Consider the following 7,358-nt stretch of genomic DNA (forward strand, 5'->3'; position numbering starts at 1 on the left):
GAAAAAAGAAGCCAGTGATGTTGACAATGAAGCTGATTACAAAACAAAACAAAATGTTAATGGAAATAATGATGATAATAATAATGATTATTATAGTAATAAATTATAATAATGGTAATAACAGCAATAACTGTGTGTGCGTGTGCGTGCGTGCGTGCGTGAGTGCGTGCGTGCGTGTGCGTGTGCGTGTGCGTGTGCGTGTGCGTGTGTGTGTGTGTGTGTGTGTGTGTGTGTGTGTGTGTGTGTGTGTGTGTGTGTGTGTGTGTGTGTGTGTGTATATGTATGTGTGTATATATATGTATGTATGTATGTATGTATGTGTATGTAGTATATATATATATATAAAATATATATAATAAATATATATATATATAGTATATAATATATATATATGTATATATAGATGATATAAGATATATAATATAGAGAGAATGAATATAGATATAATATATATAATATATATTAGTAATTAGATATATAAGATTTTATATAATAATATGATAAATATATATAATCTAAAGAAATAAGTATATAGATATATATATAATATATATATCTAATATATTATATATAATGAATATCAAGTAGATAAGTATAAGATATAGAGAAGGATAGATATATATAGTATATAGAATAGATTTCTAATATATAGGATAATATATGATATATATAGTATATATATATAATATAATATAAGAGATATATCGAATATATATGAGTAATAATATAATAATATAATAGATATATATATATATATAGAATATAATTATATATCTAGATATTAATTATATATATATTATTACTTATATAATCATAATATAATATACTAATAATTTATATATATATTCTATTACTATATTAATATTTTATTATCATATATATATATCTATATTTATATTATATATATAATATATATATTTTTATATATATAATATAATATATAATATATTATATAAAAATATATATATATATATATATATATATATATATATATAATATATAATATATGTTTTCTGTTAGACTAAGGATTGTTGATTGTATTTCAAATATAATTTGTTTGTAGTATTTGGGGTTTGTGTTTTGTATGCAGTGTAATGCTGATTTAGAATCTGTGAATATTACCTAGTTTTTCAAGTTATTGTTTTTAATATATCTTAATCCTTCTTTTATAGCAAACAACTCAGCTTCTATTATTTGGGTTTCTTTTAGTAATTTCCAGGTTGTTGTGATATTTTTGTCTTTAATGTAAATTGCTGCTGCTGTAGAGTTAACAACTTCTATTTTGGAACCATCTGTGAATATCTTATTGTAATTTTTATATATAGTGTTCTCTATCATGTAAAATTGATTTTTGATTATTTCTTCCAGCTTGTCTTTAGAAATGGTTAATGGTTAATGGTTAAAAGCAAGATAAATGTGCTAGACATCTAAGGTCATGTAGCACTATAGTTAATGTTAGGGAAGGGTGGTTGAGTTAGTGATTAGTTGTGCTAAGCTGGGCAAAGGAATTGGTGAGTGAAAGGGTTAGAGTCGGTGTGGTAAGGAGTTAGATTAGTGGAGGATATGTATGAGGAAGAGAATAGGTTGTTGAAACAGAAAGTGTGGGATTCTGTAAGGATCTCTGATAGGTTGGGAGGTCGGTGCAAGGGAGGATAGGTGGAGGAAAGCAGAGGTAAGTATGGACGAGACATAAAGGGTATGTGAGGAAGAGACAAAATGATAATTGGGATTGGTATGGAGGATGTGTAAGAAAGGTCTCTTGAAGGCATACAATAGATGGGTTATAAGAGGAAGGATATGACAAAGGTCAGTCTGTGGGAGCGGAAACCGCGAATATCCAATGAGGATAGTTATACTTTAGTGATATAGATTGTAGTACGTTTTGGAGATTTTGAGGGGGAAGCAGCTAGAGGGTGGGATAAGGACCAAGAGGTCTGAGATGGGAGAGGTGTGGGAGTTGGTGTTCTACTAGGAGGGGTATTAGGAGACAAAGGGTCGTGGAAGGGGATATTTGTGACATAAGGGATTCACATGTGTATCAAGGAGGGAGTGGAAGGGATAGAGGGGATGGTGGGAGGGTTAATGTGGGCAGGGTTGGGGTCGGGGGATGGGCTGTGTTGGGAGGGGTTAGGAGGATAGGGTGTAGGGGGGATATCGTTAGGAGGAGGATGGATATCAGCAGTTACTTGCAGTGTAAAAGGAGCAGGAGTTGTAAGATTTGGAGGTTGAGTGTAAGTTTTCATTAAGTAATCTTGAAATATTTTCAATAGTTTCTTCTGAGGAGTTGGTCGGGGAGTTTTGGGGCATAAAGGATTTTTTGTGAGGGGGGGAGAGAGGATTGGTGTCTCAAGCGTAGGGGCAAAGGAAGGTGGAGGTGTTTGTGTGGTAGGGGAAGAGGGGGTGGAACGTTTGTTCTGTCTGTTACGGGTAGTGCGAGGAGGGAGAGGGGAAGGTGTTGGGGTTGTAGTGGTGATTGAAGTATCTGTAGTAGAGATTGGAGTGTCTGGGTTTAGGATGGCAAAAGAGTTTGACTGGGGAAGTAGGAGGTAGAAGAGGGGGAGTTAGATGTAGGGGGGGTGGGTTTAGGAGAATTGGTAGAATGAGCAGTATTACTGGAGTAAGGAGTAAGAGAGAAACCATGTCGACGTGCTTCCTGTCTGGCTTCACGTAGTGTGAGTCCAAGTTTGAATCTGAGAGTTGCTACCTCAGACTCAAACTTGTAGGTGGGACAGCCCCTATAAAATACATTATGGGGGCCGCCACAGTTGGCACATGTGCGTGATTGTGCAGAGCAGTTAGATCGGGTATGGCCAGGTTGGGCACATAGTGGGCATCTGGCTGTGGAACGGCAATGTTTGGCTGGGTGTCCTAGATGCCAACAATTTTGGCACAGACGTGGAGGAGGTTGATATGGACGAACAGGGAGGGATTCTCCTCCTATGTAGACGTTAAAGGGAAGGTCATGTCTACGGAAGGTAATTTTGGCTATGTTAGTGGGTTTCTTTCGATGCCCTCTGGGGGGAATGGAGTAGCATTGTACTGATATTGCATCATAGTCTGTGAGACAGGCAAGTAGGTCTTCTCCACAATCTGACCAATCTTTGTCATAGATTGGGCAATTTGCTGGGAGATTGAAACTGTTCCGGTGCAAGTATTGAGGGTTGGATGGGGTTCTGAAAGGATGGGGTTACCATATAGGTCAGTTAGTTTTGTTAATGCTATAGCTTGGTTTTCGGATGTTACTGTGACAAGACGGGAGCGGTCGGGTCGGCTACAGAAAGAGACTTTACCTACTTGTTTTTGGAGACATTGTTGGAAGAGAAGGGTGTTGTCAGAGTAGGGAGCTGTGGGAGGGATCTTGAAAAATCGGTCCCATTTGGCTGCGCTAAAGAGAGTATTCAAGTTTGTTGTAGAGATAGGGGTAGTAGAAGGGCGGGGGTGTGACGAAGATGGAGTAGTGTTGAGGGAAGTAGTATTATGGAGAGGTGGGCAATAAGGCTGTAAGGTATTAACCCATAACCGACAGGTAGCATTCATAGAGGCCGGGGCCTCGCTTCCGGGGGCTTATATCGTCACCCTAGCATGCGCGACCACTCATGCCAAATACCAGCATCCCATGCCGTTTCTTCGTAATACTATGAAGATATGTTGTATTTTCAGTTTTCATTATTTTTTACAGTCTCTACTTGCTAAACTTCCTGATAAATCGAGACTGAAGGGTATTTTTGTTGCTATATAGACTCCATAGTTGATCATTATTCGGTCTATAGTCCGAATAAAATAAGCAGTGTGCGGCATCATGGAGTTGAAATCGTCGGCTTGTTGCATTTTTTTTTTTGTTGCATGGTAAAAATGAGAAAGTGTTAAAACCGATTTAATCACACTTTCACTGGCAAAAAAATAATCTTTTGCCGTGATTGTAACAAAAAAAAACTCATGGCTTGTCCATACATACTCTATGGCATGTGCATACTTGTCCCCAGCAGATGGTCCCACCATGCCATGGCATGTGCGTACATGCCACCCGTCGGCAATGGGTTAATAAGGGAGGATGGGGTGGTTGATGTTGGAGTTGTGGGGGTAGAGGTGTTGAAGTTGAGCATGCTGGGAGAGTGGAAATGTTCCTTAAGGGTTGATTGTTGGCTACTGTACTAGTAGGCATTGATGAGGGGGTAGTTATTGCAGTGTTCGGAGCCGTGGTCAAAGGAGAGCCTGGGGTCAGGGAATCGGGTGGGTTTACATCGTTGGGGCTATTTGATAAAGGGACATGCCTCATTGCCCCTAATAGTGGGGATATGTTTTCATTACTGGCCATGGCAAGCCTGGGTTATGTTGGGGATAAAAACAGTCCACCCCTCAGGGTCCCCTTGAGGGGTAAGGGCTAGGTAACTAAATCAGGGGAATACCGTGCCCATGGCTCCCTCAGGCCGTTCAGGACTGGCACAAAGTCAGCCTTTCATCCTTTCAGCACGGCTCTCACACCTTAGGAGGTGGATAGCAGAAGGGTTTGGTGAAGGGACAGAAACGAAAAGTGGGAAAAAAAGACCATGCAAAATTAGTTGAGTCGAGGGCTGAGTCCCAAGGTTGGGGAGTTCCCCATCATTGGGTCCCAGTCTCCGCCTCCTAAGCCCCCCCACGACAACAACGGGCAAGGGATTGGGGGGGGGGGGGAGCCTATGTTGTATTTTCAAAATTATTATTTTCTAAGGTCTCTATTTGCCATATTTCCTGATAAATCAAGACTGTAGGATATTTTTGTTGTTATATATACTCTATAGTCTGAATAAAATAAGCAGTGGTTGGCATCACGGAGTTGAAACTTTTAAGTTATATTATAAGATAATTTTAGTTTCAACAGATTCATATTATCACTTCCAGTGTTTTAATAAATATGTGATTTTTTTTTTCTTTTTTTTTAATACATATTGGTATTTTCACGTGGTTTTACATCATCACTTTGTGAATACTATATAATATCTCTGTAGTCGGTTATCGACGTAATTTTTTTACGCTAACCTCGGAAGCCCGAGAAGCCTTTATGAAATGCATAGTATAAGAAAAATGAGAAAAAGTTTTAAAAACTACTTAATCACATTTTCAGTACCAAACAAATATTATTTTGCTATAATTGTAACAAAAAAAAAAAACTCATGGCATGGCCATACATACACCATGGTATGTACGTACATGCCCCCTTCTTGGTTATTTGGTGTAGTGTTTTTATTTATGTCTTGTGCAATTTTATGGAATTTACAATTTGTGTCTATTGGTGTGTGATCCTCCTTGCAGTAAAAACAGTATGGGTCATTTTTGCAATCTTTGTACATGTGATTGAAACCACTGCATTTACTGCACCTTTGTCTATTTTTGCATGTTATGGTGCCATGACCGTATCTTTGACAGTTATAGCACTTGGAATTGGGAATGTGTATTACCGAACTTGGTATGAGAGATGCCCTATGACAACTTTCTGGGAGTTTCCCTTGAAAAGTTAGTGTAAGGATTTTGTTTTGATCCATTTATCTGTGCTGTTTATTACTTTGCTTTCCTTCTTTATTCTTATTACTTCAATGGTATGAATTTTGTCCCCCTAATGTTCTGATTTTATTTTTTAAGAAGTCTAAATTCAGGTCTGTTTCTACAGGGAATATAGTTCCGTAGGAACAGCCTGTGTTTTTGCTGGAAGCTGGCTGTTTGCAAATAACTTTACAATTTCCTAGTTTTTTTTTTTTTTTTTATTCAATGGTCTTATCTTTGTTAGGTCATATACCTCAAACCTTATTGCTTTGCCTGTTCCGAGAACTCTTAGTTTGTTTTCTAATATATACTATTGGAATTCTGATGAATTTATGGCGTCTGTTGGTTTGACCGGATTGTTAAAGTTTGAGGTATATGAGGTCCCATTCAACTGAGCTAGTAGTACATTCTGGGGGGTTTCTACTTGCATTTCAGTGACAATCTCAGCTGATGGTGTTTGTTGTTGTTCTTCAGCTCGGTGAAAACCGTCGGCCTTCTGGTTTGGCGGGAACTTTAAATGTTGTTCATTTTCATTTCGCGGGAGTTTTGAAATTCATTCTTCTTCGTTTTCCGAATTCTTTTTCCTTTTGCTTTTTTGTGGTGTTTCTTTTTCTTTATGTATATCAGAGTCTTCCCCTGGATCAAAATGTATGTTTTCCATATTGTTTTCTTGGGAAGTTCAGTGAGACATTGTTATCGCTACGGTGTCTAGTATGGAAAAAAACAAAAAGCTTTACCTCCTAGATATTACACTCAGTCATCGATTTGTTTACAGTGAAGCAGGGACTACGACCGTTAAAAGTTTGTATGTACCACATAACAGCAGATAGTGATTATGAAAATGAAGCTTTCAAAAAAAAAAAAAAAAAAAAAAAAAAAAAAAAAAAAAGTTAATGGAAAAATGATGATAATAATAATGATAATAATAGTAGTAGTAATAATAATATTAATAATGGTAATAACAGTAATAATAATAATAATAATAATAATAATAATAATAATAATAATAATAATAATAATAATAATACCAATAATAACAACAGTAATGATAATAATGATGATGATGATGGTGATGATGATGATGATGATGATGATGATGATGATGATGATGATGATGATGATGATGATGATGATGATGATATAATAATAATAAATAATAATAGGTTTTACTGCAGGGTCCTTAGGCCTTACTTTCGCTGTCAAAAACTATAGTGCTACACCTTCCTAGGACTCAGCCCCTATTTATGGGGGCGGAGTCATATAATCTCAGGGCTTTCAGAACAAGGTACCCAGAGGGTCATTGCAACAATCACTACTCCGGGTAGCAGAACATACTACACGGATGGCTCGGTCGATCCCTTGACCCACACTGCAGGCGCTGGCTTCGCAGCAAGGGATGCCACAAAATCCATGAGGGTAACAGACAACGCCTCCTCGCTACAGGCAGAGGCAGTTGCTATCATGGGAGCACTGAGCCACGCGTCCGTGAGGGAAGGACACGTGGTCATACATACAAACTCCAAAGGAGCCATCGACTGTTTTCAGCAGCGCTCACCCACTGATAATATCCACCTTCTGACTACCATCCTCACACTGGCACAGAGGATTCTTGCACAGGGTAGAAGAATTATCATAAACTGGGTTCCCAGCCACATAGGGATCAGAGGGAATGAGCTTGCTGACAGATTAGCCGAAATCGGCAGGGGTATGCCCCCTAATCCCATGGTAATACATGAGAGCCGAAAATTGCTTAGGAAGAAGTGTACGGTGATGGCAACCTCCTTCCTCCTACAGCTTCACAGAGAGGAAACGAGATCCTCCCCCTCGGCGAGCTGGTACTC

The 7,358-nt window shown here is 38.2% G+C and overlaps 1 protein-coding gene across 1 annotated transcript in view; it reads right to left on the reverse strand.

Moving 5' to 3' along the window:
• The window catches only part of LOC119572205 (GPI transamidase component PIG-S-like), a gene marked incomplete in the record, with an annotated part of 85,466 nt that extends 79,371 nt beyond the window's left edge, over positions 1 to 6,095 (reverse strand). The window contains 1 exon segment of the mRNA XM_037919183.1: positions 5,946 to 6,095.
• Between the last annotated feature and the right edge of the window lie 1,263 nt (positions 6,096 to 7,358).

This window comes from Penaeus monodon, chromosome 1 (genome assembly GCF_015228065.2).
Source record: "Penaeus monodon isolate SGIC_2016 chromosome 1, NSTDA_Pmon_1, whole genome shotgun sequence".
Taxonomy (NCBI): domain Eukaryota; kingdom Metazoa; phylum Arthropoda; class Malacostraca; order Decapoda; family Penaeidae; genus Penaeus; species Penaeus monodon.